The sequence below is a fragment of the Phaethon aethereus genome (assembly GCF_964289735.1).
Source record: "Phaethon aethereus genome assembly, chromosome: 8".
NCBI classification, from domain to species: Eukaryota; Metazoa; Chordata; class Aves; order Phaethontiformes; family Phaethontidae; genus Phaethon; species Phaethon aethereus.
The window spans coordinates 29,929,063-29,948,196 of record NC_138584.1 but is presented as its reverse complement, the minus strand read 5'-3'; positions in this window follow the sequence as shown (position 1 = coordinate 29,948,196).

The following is a 19,134-nucleotide window of genomic DNA, read 5'->3' as shown; positions in this document are numbered from 1 at the left end:
TTTCTGATTACAAAAACCCAGTCAGAAAATCCCCGACCAGACATAATTACAACTTCAAGAAAATGCCAAAGAGAAAGAAAAGATCCTGGCAGATTCCCACCTGAATAAAAATTAATGTTTTAAAGCATTAATTCAGTAAGGTGCTGCTCCTGTGGAAGCCAGAGATCACTCATTTCAAGGCATTGGTAGGAGCCCAGGCAAATATGTGTGCAGTGGGAACAGCACCCAGTCAAAGATACCCCATCCCTAAATCACATGTGCCGGGTTGACTAAAGATGACTTGCCCTCAACAGCACCCTTTCTTATGTGATTATCTGGAGCAGAAAATCTCTACTCTCACACTGCTGTGCTGAGCTTTGTCCTGGAAGTGAGCAGAGCGCCCAGCGCTGGAAAGACTCGAGGGATGTCAGCAGGAACTGCTGCACACCCTCTCCATCCAGAGCCTCACACTGGCCCTAAACAGCCCAAAATAACCTGAGACTGTGCATGTAGACAGGCAAAATAATTCAGAAACACCAGCTGAAAAGGCTGTTCCTTTGTGTGAATTCAAGGGGAATTCATTCCCCCCAAAGGCCAGTAAATCATCTGAATGTTGACTTAGAGATGACATTATGGGCCTGTCCTTCACAATTTCTTCAAGTGCAATTTTGGCCTCAAAAAATTCTTTAATTGATTCCGATTTAGATGGGAGTCCACTAGCACTTCATTTTTATTTTATTTTTATGAGTCAATTTAGCATTTAGTTTCAGTTGCAATCTGATTTTATTATAGTTGTTGCTAGCGGAAAATGTATCCACCTATTACTAACACTACATAAATTCAGATGCTGTCTTAAGAAACATTCTCACACGTATGAGCGCTAACATTTCATATATAATATGCCTACTTGTTGATAAGGCTTGTTGCATGAGTCAGTGCCATGACCTTTGCAGAGGAAGTATTGTTTCAATGCATAATGTGTTACAAAGGCAAAGAAATGCAACTTTTCCTACGGCTGTAGTGCATCGTATCTTTGGGGCGTATCCTCAGAGAGGCGAAGATGATGTAACCATGCACCGTCCACTTGCACCAGCAGGAGTGCCAATTTGAGAACATCCCTTCACCAAGGAACTGGTATTCACATGTCTTCATGACTTCTTTTTCTTGTAGGGATAAAGGGCTCTGTTTCACAGATCTAATCTTCCCTTATAAATACCAAAATAGAGGTGTTGCACCCTAGAAGTGGTTGCACTACACTGTTTGCTAGCTAAAGGCAGTTAGAAGAGGTGTTTCTTTCCAAAGAGAGTGGTCAAGCTTTGGAACAGACTGCCAAGGAAGATGGTGGAGTCACCATCACTGGAAGTGTTCAAAAAATGTGTGGATGTGGCACTTCAGGACATGGTTGACTGGGCATGGTGGTGTTGGGTTGATGGTTGGACTTGATGATCTTAAAGGTCTTTTCCAACCTTAATGATTGTGTGATTCTGTAATACTTCCAGAAGACCAGAGTATTCAGCACTTTACACATGCTGCAGTATCATCACATCCACTGTAGTTTCGATGAGAAGTAAACTAAAGCCAAGAAAGGCTGTGATTATACCGGGAGGACACATTCTAGGCAGTGAGGATGGTACAGGATTGGCATCAGTCAGCCTGGGTAGGCTGCAGTGCCTCCATCACCAGCCGTGAGCCAGGACTGATGTGGGTAGAGCTGGTCTAGCTCCACAGTTGCAAGGAGGAGGTGACATTTTATAAGGGGCTTTTCTAGCCCTGTGATTTTACACTTACGCACAGGATTTGAGTTTTGGGATCTACCCGGAGGAACCACAAGTTGTCAGGCACACCTCCATTGCTGTATACCAGCAGCAACTGCTGCATGAGCTGTCTTACCTGATGTACCGGCTGGTTTTCCAGGCCACGTTAAGCTCCACATTGCTGTGGTTAGACTGGCATCTACCCCAAAATTGCCTGGTTTCAAATGAAAATCACTGCAACAGATACCGAGTAGATCAATCCAGATTCAAAGGCCCGCAAGGCAGATCACTTTGGAACACAAACAAATTCAGAAGAAATTTAGATTTAATTTAATTCTTTTTTTCTGATCTAAGCTAAGAGCTTTTGTAACATCTGAAACTTTTATCAGAGTTGACAATGGTATAAATACCATCCTGCCAGCTCCTAGAGTGCTAGCAAACAATCTTTCATCAACCAAATGAACTCTTACAGACGGAGAAAGATATAAACACCCATATGTAATGCACATTCTCTGGACCGGGTCCACCACCAGCAAAACCCTCCTGCTTCCCTGGAACCAGCACCACAAACTCCCTTTACATGTTTTAAGTGTCCACAATAACAAACAATAACAAATTAGCATGCTCTTGACACTGCTGTCAAAATAAACAGCTATTTATTAACATTCTACAAAGCATTATTTTTAAAAGAAATCAATCGAGCAATACTGTCAGAAAAAAAGATATATCCCTCTGCCCCAGAAAACAGCATCTCCCTTTTACTTAAGACAACATCTGGTCCAGATAACAGCTGCCAAGGGCTAGAGCTAAGAGGAATAGTGATTGCTGTTGCTTGGTGGTTGCTTGAGTATTTCTGAGAACATTTTTTCGCTGTGTGGTATCACTGCCAACTATTCCCTGGGATCCCAGGAGGACAATGCATTCCCTTTCTGCTCTTACTGGGTAAACGGAATAAAGGCTGAACATGATGCTTGCTCTCACCAGCCAAACCTGCACTAAATATAAAAAGATATTAAAAAGTGCCTCCCCCTTTCTCCTTCTGAGGTGAAAACCTCCCCATCTTCACACAGGGAGACTTTTGCTGCCTTTTGTTCCTGCGGTTAGAGCAAATTTAAAGATATCAAGGAACCTCTTGAGAAAACCAAGAGAGGAAGCTTGAATGCAAAGTGAACCTACAAACAAAAAGCTATTTTTAGTGTCGGGGGGAAACTCTTAGCATTGGACAAACAATACAAGGAAGTTTCAGACACTGACTACTAGGGAGAGCTAATATCCCCTTGTCGCTGCCCCACCTAGTCTGGATACAGGAATGCTGCTATATTCTCAGGCTTCTCACACCCCCCAAATTATCCGCCTTCCCCTTAGCGTGGTGCAAAGGTTCAGGGCTTAGGCCAAGAGCCACCTGGTGACCTTGGCTCTCACACACTACCTCACCCTCCCACTGGCATAGGTGATTTGAGGTCACAGCGTGGCCCTGATAGGACCGTGGGTTCTGTGGCGTTGATGGGCATGAGTGGCGGGACTTCTATTTGTGGTACCACCAGATGTGGTAGTAGAGCACAGCTGGAAGCATGCACAGGGCTGAGGCCAAAGAGCAAAGGAAGAGTCTCGTGTACCCCAAGCACAGAATTAGAGCAGAGCAGCTGGGCAGAAGCAGACGGAATGCCATGAATGGCCTTGGGACAACCCAAAAAAGACCCTCCTAAACACAGAGCAAAATACCTAGCTGTTCTTCTGCCCTTCATACGTTGCTGGACCCCAGGACATCGTCTGCAGTGAGTCAGTGGAGTTGCACTGGTGCTCAGCAGCTGGGGGTCTGGCTGTAGATTCAGGACATAAGTATAATACTTTGGCAGTCCCCATTGACCCTTCTTTTCCTCCTCCATTGACCCTTCTTATTCTAGCAATTCAGCTTCCCCCTCCACCCCAGGCAAAATAAATAAAGTATTTTTCAAGCAATTAGCAATATGCAGGTTCCTTGGGGTGGAAAGCTTTTACACAGGAATTTTTTTTGCCTATTCACTTCTTGCTTTAGCTGCATTCCTGTTTATGCATTTGCAACTAGAGTGAGTAGTAGGAATTAAAGTGGTCAAGAACAGTCTGTTCTCGGAAACCAGTGAAATAAGACTACACGTGAAGGGGACAGTTTCCATTGAAACCTCTCACAGATCTTTCTATTGCCCAGCGACCTGAAGCGGTGTTCAGGGAACAGAAAATCCTGGGAAAGTAATTTCATGGAACAGATACATTTCTGCTTCAGCTGCTGCTCTTGCTGTGCGCTTAACAAACACTGAAAGCAAGGCTTTTGATGGGCAGAGTCAATCAGAAAGTGGATGCAAGGTGGAACTGTACAAAAAGTAGAAGCTATACAGGATTGCTCAAGTCCTTATCTGGCCCTGTTGCCTATACAGACTCATGAGAGGTCAGTCAGGGACATTGTGTAGATCTGCCTGCCAGTAGGAGAGAAGGATATTTATTACATTGCAACAAGCTGAGCCTCAGTCAGCAATGTGCCCTTCCAGGGACAAAGTCCAACTCCGTACTGGGCTGCAACAGCAAGAACGTAACCAGCAGGTTTAAGGAAATGATTCTTCCCCATATTCAGCACTTGTGAGCTCCAATCTGGATACTTTATCCAGCTTTGAGCTCCGCAGGACAAGGCACTGACTAAGGCGAGTGAGCCAGTGAACCTGGCTTTGCCCATCAAGAAGGTCCAGGGACCAAAGCATGTGGCATAAGAGGTGGGAACTGGGCTTGTTCAGGCTGGGGCAGAGACAGCAGTAGGGGAATCTACCATCTACCACCCAGTACAGAATGGGTGGTAACAGAGATGAAGCCCGGCCTCTCAAAGTTGCATAGCGAAAGGACAAGTTGCAGCGTGGAAGATTGAGATCGGTTAAAAGGAAAAAGAGTTTTGCCCTGAGAGTGGTCAAACATTTGGACAAGAACTCAGAACCCTTATATCTATGTAGTTTTTCAGTGAGTCTTTATAAGTTAGATAGGGAAAGGCCTCTACACCCATTAAGCACGCAACTCTCTTTGACCCGCTTAGGGACACTAGAATATGCAGGCACCTGAACACCTTTGTCTAGTCTGCTCCAGAAGGCCCGCTCATTTTTTCAAATAGCACTTATGCCACTGAATCACTTAGTCAATTTTCAAAGAAAGTCAACTTCAACTTTGGATTCTGAGCCTCTTCTACAGGCTTTTTCAAATCACTTTGTTCCACAGATACTTTGTCCTTGTCTTGCTAAATATCCTCTGGGTGAGAGGACAGGGTTGTTGGTTGTTGCTTCTTTCTAAATAATTTCCACGTTTTTTAGTGGTGCGGGGGGCACTCATTGCAAAAGGTCTCCAAAGAAGGAATAGGAAGAAATTATTTCTGACCTGGTTCTTGGTTCCAACACTGGGTTGGTCTGTGTCTGCAAAGGGTTAAGGATTAGCTGATGGAAAACATTTGAGAGGTTCTGATAACAGAGCATACGCGAACAGCGGGTTCAGGCTCACAACACTGCTGGTTACACATTGCAAATCACCAGCTTTAGCACAGGCGGTACCAGCCTCGCACCCTGCACGTTTCTGCTTCTGGGCTGCACTGACTCCCTCCTGCAGTAACTCACCTGTCACTCCCAAGAATACTTTGGGATCTTTTTCTTCCACCCACCATCTGACAGGGCTGTAGACATGTAACCCAATGACCCCCCAAACCTCTGCCCACTGATAGCATACAAACCAGGGGAACATGCTGTTTCAGAGTCGGCACTCGAAAGTCCGGCACAGCCAAGATGTTTAATGGAAACTGTGCACTGACTCTGAAACACTTGGCTGCAGATTTGTTCAGCTTTTTGAGAAGAGAGGTTGTTTGGTAGGACAGCGTGAGTGAGCTCTCTAAGTATGCTAGGGAGTGGTGCATGATTATAGCTGAGCACGAAGATGCTGCAGCCTAAAAACTAAAATATCCTGTGAAAGACAAGACACTCGCTGTTTTCTGCCCAAGTCATGGGTCTGTAAGGTAGCACTGGCTTGAGACAGAGCAATGCTCCTCATGCGGCACCTGGGACCGCTACATGCACAAGCATCTTGGCACAGACAGGACCTGGGGGAGCCCAGATGTGGGCACAGCTGGCACCCACATTAGGAAAGGCTCTTGAAGCGGCTGAGGAATTTGACCGATATTGAAGTCAAGAGTGGAGTGGAAAAATCTGTTCCACTCTGTCTTATGCTTAAATACTGAGACTGCACCTCACTCCTCTCTGTTCCTAAAAGAAATCACAGTGCCACAACCATAATTAAATGCAGCCGTTGTTAAACAATGCTGGGGATATGGTAAAAACTGGTGTTGTTATGTTCACACACTTCACCTCTGGGATTAAACTGCCTAGTTTCCTTCCACTAACATTCAAAACTTACTCTTTTCTCATCTTCCTCCAAAGATGAGCACAGCTCTCGGTTCAGATACAAAGGAACCTAACAGCATTGACATCAGTGGGAAAATCCTGACCCCCACAGTGCTGTGCTGATTCACACTGGTTCACTAAGCTGAGGATCAAGCCCATGAGTATAAAGAGCCCCTCTAACAAAGAACTGTGACCTGATCTCCCATGATACTATTTGCTTCTTAAGCCAAATGGTACCTCCAGAGCCCACAGGTCCATGCCTACAGAAGGTGACGAGGTGGCAGCAGCCATAGCCTCCATAGCCTCCTGCAGTAAGGAAGCAGGAATTGTTAGTGTGGATCAGGTCCATGGCCCGTCTAGCCCAATATCCTGTCTCAGATGGTGGCCAGTACCAGATGCGTCAGAGGAAGGTGTGAGGGACCCCATGTGAGGCCCATGTCATGCCTCACTGCAGCCTGCCCGACTTAGGAAAAGATGAAAACAAATGAGTTTATAACCTTTTGTCAGCCTGTCCCAAGGATGTAACTTCACAAATATTTAGGTCAAATGGGGCACACCCTGTGCTGCACAGAAAGAGAAAAGAAGAAAACCCAGCACTTCTACTCTTGGATGCCATATTCTGCATGCTAGATAAGATAAACTAGTGACAGTCACTTGCTATCACTGTGGGCGCTGCTCTGCTGGCTCAGCCCAGGAGCTAAAGGTGGCTTAAGGCACAAGTGAAGTGAGCACTGCAGCCTCATTTTCCACATGACAGTCACAAAAAACCTGTAGTTAACTAAAGAAAAACAAGTATGAAGCTAAGCTAAACTAGGATTCTCTCTGCAGATTTTTTAAAACACAAACCAGCTTATACAAGGGATTCACTCAACTGAAAATCTTTCCTTGATGCACAGGAGTGCACCAACTTTAGCCATTGGTTCCCATGAGGTCCAGAAGTCCCCACAAGCATGTTGTAAATGCAAAGACCAGCTATAGAGGCATGTGGCTCCTGTCTTCTCCCAGCCTGCTCCTCCTGCATGGGGACAGGAGCTGGTGACTTCTGCCAGGTCCCCATCCAGAGCCAAGAAAAACTGACAGCCACAGACTGGTTCTTATTAAGTCATAACAGGTTTTCCAGGTATTACATCAGTAAAAAGCATCAGTAAGGTTCCTCATCACCCTGGGACTCTGTTTCCTCATGGCAAAGCCTGGCTGAAATGAACCTTCTCATTTCTGTCTTGGCAGTGCCTGGAGCTTTCATCCTGCTCGTGGAAATGGGTCTCCACTGCCCTTTCCAGTGCCACACGATGGAGGGGGATATCCCCCGGCACACAGGGGTGTTGCCCAGGGCTGTCCTGAGGGCAGGGATTCAGTCTGGCGGCAGCTTCCGCAGTGCTGGTCCCTGCTGGTGCAAACCCCAAACACTGCAAATGCTGATCTAAGTACTGGGCAGGGCAGAAAATTGCCATCGCTCCAAGGTTGGGTGTCCTGTTGGCAAGGCAGGATGGAGGCAAAAGCAGTTGAAAGCTACTGCTCTGCCCCAGCCTGAGCGAGGGGAGGGGGAAGTCTATTCTGTGGTTTGGCACAGAAGGCTGTCCCACGTCCTTGATATCCCCGGGATGGCATCACGGATGGCATGCGAGCAAGCCAGAGACATCTCACAGCTCTGTGTAGGGGACAAAGGCCAGCTCAGAAGCACCCCTGAGAGCAGGCAGTCTTGCCCACAGCTCTTTTCCTCCATCAGCTGTTAATCATTTGCCTCGGCTGTGTTAATTCACAAATTTCTCCCTCCCAGCCCTGCTCCCATTGTTTCCGAGCAGGGCATTGTCATGAGGCCAGTTCTATATTTATGACAGGATGTCAGCCTACGCTTACGGTCGCCTTCTTTGAACTGGATACTTTTACCTTCTATGTTGGCAACGTTGCAATTCAACAGAAAGGTAGAAAAATAAACAAGTGTTTATTTAAGACATGCTTGGTTGTATCAAAACTCACAAGTGGCACTTCTTCCTATTGGCTCTTCCATGCTCCTGGCCAGGAGAGCACAGGTTTTTTCATGACATAAACAAAGGATTATTTCCTAAGAAGATTGAGAGTTTCCTTTAAAGGAAAACAAAAAAAGAAAGGAGGAAGGAATCTGCAGAATAGCCCTTAGGAAGTTACAACTCTGGAGGCCCTTTAGTCCCGCACCAGCAAAATGTATTTAAATATAGCATGGCCTGCCCAGAGGGCAGCCTGAGAAATGCCATATACCCAGCAAAGAAACAACTCTGCAGCCACAGCCAGAGGGTGCCAGGCTTCAGGCACGTGCCCCTTGTCATGATCTGCAACCAGGCCTACGAGCTGCGCCTTTCACTTGAATTGGCTGCTTCAAAAGGTTTGATACTGCTTTATTATGTTTTAATTTCCACATACAGCCTAAGTTTTTTTTGTGCAGCAAAACAGCCTGCAGCCTTTGTCAAAGCAGGCATGCAAAAGTCCTCATCCGCTGAAGGATGCCACCAGCTGCCAACTTCAAACCAAAGCTGAGACTTGAAGCACCCACCTCCTCTGCTCCTCACCCAAGGACCACCAAGCTCTCTCCCTGCTCTTCACAAACTGGGGACAATCCCAGGAGATTTGCAAAGCTCTGACCTTATTCTCCATTAAATGCTTTCTCAAGACTGCTCTCAGCTAGGTTCCTTATGAGTAATTTTTATCTGGTATTTCTTGGCAAGCAGAGAGCTGAAATGTTACGCTTGTGTGAACCCCTCCATTCCGTGCCGAGACCATGAACCTCAGCGTCTAAGTACAGCAGGTTAGAAAGTGGGTCAGAAACGCCTTCTTCTCCTCTTCAAAATAACCTTTTTTTTTGAGAAAAAACTAAAATGTTTCAAAGCCTAAGTGCCATTCATGCTCTATGGGAGATGCAACTCTGCATCACAGCCCTATTTTCTCAAGGGATGAGGAGTGTGGTGGGCTACATTTCCCATGACATGCTGTGGTCTCCCCTACCAGTGAAAGGGATGATGCACCAGTGACACAAATGGCTGAGAGTTCACCTGGGGAGCCTGGCCTCTGGCAGGAATACAGACATGTGCAGTCGAGACTAGAAGACCCATGAATGGGAATTTCAGGACACAAATGTTTCATCTTGGTCAAGATTACAGTCATAGTTTTGGTTGGGATCATTCAATTTCCTGGATAAAATTTACCTCTTTCCCTTTCATCTCCCTGGAAAGCAGATCATTTTGTGACAGAGGAATAAGCCAAAACTCAATCTTCTAGGCAGAATGCAGATAGGACAATTTTGTCCAGTGCTACTTTGGAGCCATCCCCTGTCACAGCGGCCTCCAATCAATGTTGTACCTGCTCTGGAGCTACACAGTGACTCTGTGCTCCAGGACACTCTGACCTGTCTCCCACACACTTTTTCCAGAGCACAGCCGAGTAGCTATTAATTGCACTCAGCTGTAATGAGAAGTCTGAAACAGCTCAGGCTCTCTGGCAAGAGACTTCTGTTGTAACAACAGGTTTGGCTGTGGATTTATCTGCCATGGATCCTGTTTCCCATGCCGCACAGGGTAACGGCAGCAGGATGAACCCTAGAATGTAATAATATAAGCAGGAAGGGTTGTAATTTGAGGACCTTCCCACATCAAGTAAGTAAAACAATCTTCTCTTTCAGAATGCAACATAATTCTTGCATAAGCCTCCTTTAAAATAATATACAGCACTGCTGAACGGGAGCTGTGGGGGGACTCTCTGATCCTCAGTTCATTCTCAGATTTAGCTGATAGTTTTGCTCTGACTGCTCTAATTCATACAGAAGAGCTCTACATTTTTCTTTCAAATGCAGAAAAGGCTGCACATACCACTAGCTGCTTCCTGAGCCTTCTGCAGGAATAAAGGTACTGACATAAAACATGTGAGTTCACCCCTTGTTTGCAAATAATCAGTGTCCTGGTACCTCAGTTTCCACTCCTCAGATGGTAGCAGGTTCTGCTCGTGCTGCATTTCCACCTAGAAGGACTCTTTGGGGGACTCTCTTCAGATACCAAAGATCAAAGTCAGAATAAGCCGTAGCTGTATCAGGTGAGCTTCAATAAATGAGATAGCACATTCAGACAGAAATTATGATTTCCTCTTTTCACTGTGCAGGAATCATATTTGGGATCCAATGTTAACTCTGGAAAAGGCAGAAAGCCAGTTTATATTACTGTTCTGTCAGACTAGCTATCATCCCTGGATTGAGAGCAAGTAGACATACTTTATGTAAGGAAACAGTACTCTTGGCCCTCACTGCTGTTTGCTCCCCATTTCCTTCAGTCTTAAGACCTGGACATTTTTTAGGCATCTACAGAATCTGGGAGGTAACAGGAGACTAGAAGACCATGAAAAAAAACTGGTGAGTAATGAAATAATCTAGATATAAAGACACACCAGGGAACAGCTATATGTATTTTGCAATTACGTTCCTAGAGCAAGATCTAATACCAGTGCCCTGCTTCTAATTTTAGAAGAAGGTTTTCACAGTGCAAGAAGTCTTTGTTACCTCTCACCCTGAGGAAATCACTGCTGGTCTTCAGAGAGCTACATTACACAGAAAAACCTCTTTGGATTATATGTCCCAAGAGCTATCAAAATCTCCATTACAACCACTGGGAGACCTAGCCCAGCGACAGTGAGAAAAACCTGCCTGCCTTTGCTGCCAAAATCCTAAATATTGTTAGGGTACTTCAATAGCCAGAGATGTTGCAGGTCATGACAGAACAAGGAAGAGCCAGGGCTTTGCGAACAGGAACACAGTGTCCCAGCAAAACATCACACCCAGATGGAGCCTCACCGTGTTAACCCCATGCAGCGTGGCTCAGGGAAGGGATTGCTTGTTCAGGCACAGCACTAGGTTAGAGATGGTCCGGCTCTCCACAGGCGTGCCAGTTCACACACCATAAACTGGGGTGTCTTTACAATATCCTCTCTCCAGCACCTCCAGCTCCACGTTAGCGCAAGTTTTCATCTGCTACACCTACCATTCTCAGCCATAATACCTGTCATCGGAGGGGCTTCTGGACAATGTATTGCACAGATCGTCAGATCAGAAGATTGTAGAAAAACATATCTCACCCACTTATCTTTAATAGGGACTAAAAAATCACAATTCTTGGCAGAGTCCAAGTAGCACCAACACAGTGAAGCTGTGTAGCAGAAACAGTGTGGAAGAAAAAGAACGAGCAATTCTGCAGGGCTATATTTCATTGCTACGCACCAACTTTGGAGCAGTGGAAACAATACAAGCTGCGCGACAGAAATCAGTCACCATGGGTGCTCCTATTTCAGCAAGTGCTTCAGAGAAATTTATGGCTAATCAGGAACATGACATTATTAACGTGCTTTGTACTCAGCCAAGTGCAGATGTGAGCTTGCATAAACCTTTCCTTATCATTACTAAAAGTGATGTGCTGCAGTCTGTCACTGTTCAATAAACAATTCCACGTCCAAGATCTCAAACATTGCTGCATCGCGTTCTGATGATCTGTGCGTTCCTTATAGGGTGTCAGAGTCAGATGCAATAACAAATACATGACCAGAGCGCCTTTGGGCTGATGCATTTCCAAGAAGGGGCAAATTTCGATTACTCTTGCATGTTATTTTGCCTATATTGTTAAGAGTCAGACAAAGTCTAAAGAATACAGTGGAAAACCTCCTGCTGGCTTCGCTGGGCTTTGCATCTGGCTATTAGTTATTCGAGTATGTTAGTCAAATTTATGCCGTTGGCATAAGACAGACCCTAAACTACCACCCAACTGTAGCCTATGTTTTGGGGAAAGACAGGCAGCTAGAAAACATTTTAATTCAGGAGTTTTGTGATTTTGCTTTATATTTTTTTTAATAGCTTTTCTCAATTACTAAAAAAAAAAAAAAGATTGACCAACAAAATTTCTTGCAAATACCACCACTCCAGTTTCCTCTCCATTTTGCAAAAAAGAAGAGTTGCAGGGGTTCAGGTGTATTGCCCTTCCAGCCATTTTTCCTGTTTAAACTTACATGTGTTTTGGTTTTGTTCACATTTCTTCAAGCTCTTGTTTTCCCCATCCCTCGTGCCTCGCTGGTGAGCAGACTGGCTTTTCTAGGATGCGACAGTGAACATTTCCATTTAGATGCAGGGAGGGGCTGGAGAAGATATCTGGCCTGGATGCTGGTGCTTTTCTTCCTGCAAACGTAAACACGAAAAGGGAATTGGGAAAAGAAAAGGTAGCCTTTCTCAAGCCATATCCTGCAGCAGCCAGGGACCCACCTGGTCCCTAGAGAGCATTAGAAAATCCTCAACACTTTGCTAACTCGTCATCTGCCTCACATGGCCCCTGAACAACAGAGAAGAGCCAGAACACAGTTAACTTTAGCTACACCCTAACCCTCACAATACCAAAGGTCTGCTCCAGGCCCAGGCAGAGTAGGCAGCTGCCTGGGGCAGCCATCAGCTTGGGGCAGACAGTAGAGCCAGATTTCCCTTTTTCCCACTGCTAGAGCTTGAACTGTCTGGAGGGGAGGCAGACAGAGCCTCAATGCACCTCCACTGGCTGTTCACGTGCTCAGAGCTCCGGGAGTTGTGGGCAGGGGGAGCGGGGTCAGGCCAGGAGTGCAGGTGGGGTAGTCCTGGGAGGAAGGGTGTAGAAGTGCTCCTGGTGTGCTAACCCCATCTAACTAAATTTGTTCCATCACCATCAGTAAATTGCATTTTTTTGCCAGAAACAACACAGACAAAGTAATTTCTTTTTGCCATCTCCAGAATGAGGGATGAACCCAACTGTTATGCGGCTTGGATCTCTCTCTCTCCCCCCTTTCCTTGATGGACAAAGGTCCTATGCTGCATACATGCTCTGGAAGCCTTTTGTGGATGATTTCAGACAATCAGTCTGGAGAAAGTTAGAGCTCTGTTAGGAAAATTTCTCTTCCTCGGAAGTTTATTCAGCTGTATCTCTGAAAGTTATGTAAGGAAACTAGATAAAATTAGAGTATTGGATAAAAATAGCACTAAAAGAAATCTTCATCTCACTACAGCATTTTGAGACCACTTTGGGGTCTTTTCTGCTTCTTCATCTACTGGCACAGGAAAGCTGCCTTTGCTCTAAGCTTGGCCTCTGGCTGAATGCCATGGCACTGCCACGGAAAAAAGTCGCCTAGGATGGTAACAGTCTGGTTTCACATCCATTTGTGGCAATGTGGATAACTGTATTTCCCAGGCAGCAGTCCTCACTGCTTTACTACAGAGCAACACCAAGGCATAAACCCAGGTCCTGACAGTGAGTCAGCACTGAGCTGTCAAACCAAGCTGAAATCTCCACGAAGCAAAATGTTCTCTCTGCATATTTTTTGTACCACTCAGTATCTTACATAAACTCCCAATGGGTAGAACTATAGCAAGAGTTTGGAAGGATATATTTATTACAGCAGTAATTCTAGCATTTAAACTTTCTGACAGCTGCTGTGGACAAATATGCAATAAAAATCAAAGCCAATTCAAAGCTAACATTCAGAGGTGGGAGACTGCGTAAGCATTTGGGTTCTGGGCCACGTTGTGCTTTGTTTAGCATTCAGATGGTATGGAGGACTGCAGCATCCCTTGTCCATGCTCAAGTCAAGCTCAAGTCACTTTGGCTTCATTTTCCAAGCTTGGCTGCATAAAGTTAGAGCTCTGTCTCCCATTATCTGAGCAGTTGGCTGTCATGGTCTAAAACATGACTGGCCCATGACACACAGCTTGTAGGAGCAATTTCAGCACCCTCAACTGCTCCAGTTCATACCTTCCCTCCTGCTGCTACAAGCATGATATCCTCTGGCAGAGACACAGGCCGATAGCCAAGGACAGTAAAAGCTCAGATCACTGCCAGCACTTGTCTGTCAGGGCCTTTGGGTATCCACACAATGTGCCTATTCACGCTAGGTAGAAATAAAAGTAGCCTGTGCTGCAGAGGTCCTGAGCTTGCTACCATTCACTCCTGGAATCACAGAAAAATGTAGCTTGGGAGAGACCCCTGGAGGTCATCCAATCCAACCTGCCCCTGGAAGCAAGGACAACCTGAAATTACTTCAGATGAGCTCATGATGATGCGCTATTCCAAACATGAGTTAGACCATACGCAGGGCCAGGAAAGAGAGCCTACAACTGCTGTATTGATTCCTGATGAGAAGCCACAGGTTCCCTCTACAAATTGCCCCACCGATGTCCAAAGGAGAGATGGCAGCAGAACTGGGTCTGTTCAAAGCTTTTGGAGGAGGTCAGGAATATTTGCCGGTAACCAACCTGCCCACAGTGTAAAGCTATAAAAGGGACCCCACACTACAAGGAGCCGTATGGATTTTAGAGTGTGGCATCTGTTGTAGTTACATGTGACCGACTCACTTAGCAAGGTTACATCAAACCACAGTTGTTTAAAGTACTCAGAAGGGAATTCAGATGATTCCTCCCTCTAAAGAGCTGAAAGTGTGGTACTCTTCAGCCAGCAGAGTTGTTCTCAAAGTAGTCATCTGTCCATGACTCTGCACTATAGGCTTCCTGATCTACAAAAGCAAAATGTCCGCTGTTTCTACTCTAAAAGTAACACTTTAAAGACATCCCCTGAGGAGAATGGGTGATCTCTGAAGTGGCAAGCTTTTCACAGCGTCAGTTAACACATTAATTGTTGGCTGTGTAGAGAAGGCTGTGTCTACTCAGCAGGACCATAGAGTAGTCTTTTGCACGAGGCGTGCACATCTTTTTCTGTTCACACTGCTCCAGTTCAGGCTCAAATCAACCATATTAGGCTAAGGAACAGCTAGTTTCAGGTCATCTGTTGATATTCTCGCCTGCCTATGCTATATCTGTCCAGTTTGAAAGAATTTAGTTATCTTTAAAGACATTTTGAGTCTCACTCTGCCACCCTTTCCAAAAGTACCATACCTGAGCCTGGTTTTCACACCCATCTTAGCAGTGGAAACATTCAAAGTCAGGTTAGACGGGGCTCTGACCAACCTCATCTAGTTGAAGGTGTCCCTACTCATTGCAGGGGGGTTGGACTAGATGACCTTTAAAGGTCCCTTCCAACCCAAAGTGTTCTATGATTCTATGATAAAAATAAGCAATGTGCATAGTAGGCAAACCTGAATTGGGGAATGAGCCACAGCCCAAATTCACCTAAACATACCCTAAAAGACAAATCTAAATTCAAGATCTGCACTTGCAACACAGCTGAAGAGCAAATGCCAAGGCCCACAGAGGAGTGTGGAATACGAATGACTCCATTGCCCACAAGATCCCAAGAATATGGGAAGTTATGGCTGATAAAGCAGATATTCTTGCTGGGCATGCATTCAGGGAAGAATTACCCTGCAGAATGATTTCAGGAACTCAGCCTGTTATAGCAAATTCCCACTGAAATTTATGAGAGTCTTTTGAGGTTCTGTGTTGTCTGCAGGGGTAAATAACAACATATACACAGAAGGTCTGGGTATTTTGTTAAGTAACAAAAGGTTTGTATCATATAGCCACCAAGACGAACGATCCAACCCATTGTTTTCATTCAAGCCTTCTTTCATTAACAGCAAGCAAGGCAAGGTTATCATGCTAGCTATGCCAGTGTTAAAGCTAATTGGTTCTCTGGAGAGAGATATAAAAATGTTGGTTTCAGGACCTGCCAGGACAAATGCACTGCAGTTGGTCAGCTGTGGAAATATTTTATTATCTTTGACAGAAAATGCCATTTTAATCTGTAATCTTCTGTTGCAGTATGTCTCAACAACCTGTGACGGAAGAAAGAATTTGTATAAGATCTCTTGCTAGTCTGAGCTGCCTTGCCAGTTTTCAGTACTTTTGCTGAGTTGGTTGAAAGAAAAATACACACAGCAGAAAAGGATCTGTCAGTAGAATGGGGAGGAAATTGCATCCTGGAGCAGAGAAGGCTTTGAGTGATGTTGTCTTACCAGTCTCCTGTGAAGCCAGGGAATTCATGACCCCTTCCAAGCACACACTTTACCCACCTAAGCTACTAGACCATATTACAGTTGCCATCATTTTTGTTCACTTTTTGCCTTGATCTCATTCTTCCCACAATGCTTGTCAGCTCTCCCTGCCATCTTTGCCTCCAGTTAGATTCCCAGTTTTTGAGACATGGCCTGTTTGATGTTTACAATGCATATTAGCAGAATCAAATAATGATTCCAAAAAATACAAAAACCCCCTAAGGCAGCTGACTTATGTCCTGTGTTAGATTTCAAAATTCTCTGCAATTTAAAGAACAAAAGTCCTTGCTGAAATGTTCACAGTGGTAAGTCTTTTGGGACCTACTTTATTTCAGAAGCTTCTGGAGAAACTGGATTCATCTGTGGTTAGGGACAAGATAAGCACTGCAGGTGTATTCCCTGCCTCCAGCATCTTGGATCCTCTCCAAGTTGATTTCCATCCTCCCCATTCCAACAAAACAGTGTTCACAAGGGTCACTGATAAATTTTTCTTGGCTACCTCTCTGTTCTCTTCCACTTTGGCCTCTGTGTTTATGACACCCCTACATCTTGTCTCAGCTTTCATGATCCTGTCCTCCAACATTTCTCTCCTGAGAATGCTTTCCATATTGAGCAAACTAAAGGACCCTCCCATTGGTAATTTGATTAAAATCAAATCAAATCAAAAAGGGGTAGCAGGGGGGTAAGGGATGTTAGTTTGTAATTTTCTATTTTGAACCACACTGTCCTAGGAACTTCTAGCAGTGTATTCTGGATTATCAGATTGAAGACAACAGAGTGATCCACAGACCCTTGTTCTACATGTGGTTAAGCTGAGGTACAGAATACAGCAGCACTGGAGGTACAGTTCAGATCTCCATATTTGCTGTCCTTTGCCCAATTCCAGGGAGCCACCAGGTTGAGCCAGACTATTGAACAGAGGGAAAGGCCTTCAGAAGGTGAGATTACACAGTCTGTTCTGATGCAGGAATGCAGGTTTTCCACACACTGTGGGTGCCAGAGACCCATCTTTGATCAAATGAGATAGAGAAAAATCTAGCAGATAGCAGCCAGGTAGATAAACTTAAGGGGACTCCCAACTACCCCTAAAACTGCAAGGTAAGACTGTAAAGAAACTAGATAATAGAAAAATGACAGGCAAACAGCATGGATTCACTTGTGGCAAGAACTGAAGGACAGTGGTTGACCACCTCTGGTTAGAAAACATTACACACCCAGCCAAAGAACGTGTTGATGATCACAGAATCACAGAACAGCCCAGGCTGGAAGGAACCTCGAAAGATCATCTGGTCCACCTTTCATGGGAAAGGGAGCCTAGATGAGATTATCTAGCACCCTGTCCAATCGCACCTTGAAAGCCTCCTGTGGGGACTCTACCACATCCCTGGGGAGGTCTGATTGATTATCCCAGTGATTGGCTGTTCTCACTGTAAAAAATTTCTTCCTTATATCAAGATGATGGGATTACCCTGCGAACAAGGAAGGCCTTTTCCACTACCTCTGATTTCTTACTGACAATTCAAACAATGGGAGTGATTTTCTCAAATATTTTTCTGCTTTTTTCCTACTGTCCATTTCAAGGTTTTGGAGTAAGATACACCCAGGTGCAGATTTCAAAAGCAATATTAAGAAGGTCAGCTCTGGTCACAGTCGGCTCTAAGTGCCAGTTGTAGCGGGATGCAGTCTGTTCCTTAGTCACAAAGCATGGCACTTGAAATATCCTGTAGGATGAAAACAATGCCTGCTACAGCATTTCTCTCCTGATTTTTGGGAAGAGGGCCAGACAAGCACCACAATTAGTCATATGTTCCAAATGCAGTCCCCATTCTTAGTTCCAACCTCTTGCCTGTCTTTATGCTAAGAATGTGGCTACAATCTCCACCCCGGAGAGGGTCTTTGCCTCAGAGTCACACACTATCAATCAGTGTGCTCCCAGTAATGAGGAAAGATGCTTTCCTTCCTTCCACCTTCTATTTGGACCTTCGCCTTCCCAATGGGATCATTTTACTGAGTAAAGGAGGACAGAAATAGATGGAAAGAAACATGTCAATATGTGCATTGAAGAGGAATTAAAAACAAAACATAATGAAATATCCGAAAGCACATGGGAATTTGTTGGAAACCAGAGGAGAGAGGAAGAGAAGGAGCTATCATGCCTTTTACTGCTGCACATGGAGATCGTTTTGAAAAGTTCCTTCTCCGTGTCCTATCTCCCTCCCCCTGCTTGCCCATTCCCCTGGGGAGGGGAAGGTAGCAAAGGCATCGTTACAAAATTAAGCACCTTGAAAAAGGTAGAAACACAAGATTTTAAAATCACTGCAAGAGGAAGAAGCGTCTTAGGGGGAAAGTTCAAACATCTTCTTGTGCTTGACGACTGCTGGAAACAATATGGCAATCATTAGTTTCTCTCTCTCCAGTTCAGAGTAGTCCATTTAATTTACACATGATGAACAACAGACATGCACATAGGTCCAATAGCAATATTAAGGTTGCCTCTCTTGCCAAGAATTATGCCACTAAAAAGCACATGTGCAAACCCATGTGAGTCTGGAAAGGGTTAATAGGCTGCTGGGGGCTCATGCTTCTGGAAGAGAGGTAAAAGGAGGGACAGAAGCTCAGCTGGAGAACATACTTCACTGACTGTGTAACTATCCACGGGTATGGGAGGATGCATTGTCTGAGAGGATGGACAACCCTCTCATCCTAGCCAGCTGCACTTACTATGGGTTTGGCAAAAGCCTCGGAATGCATCTGAAAGGACAGCATCAGGCCTGGTGTGGAGGTGCAAGGATCCATGAGTCTTGCCTGATTTTTTGGGGTAAACCCTGAAGTCTCACAATAATGCTGAGCTTAGGTCTCACTCTATTGCCCATTCCCAAATAACTCCAGGAAAACTGGGTGATTTTTTACCCTTATGTGAGAATATCTCTGATGACAACGAACAACACCTTTGCTCACCTTGGACAGGGTAGATTTTCAAAATGACAGCTCCCTTTCTACGTTGACCGCCAAATAGTTGGGACAGTCAGCAGGGTTTTCTTGAA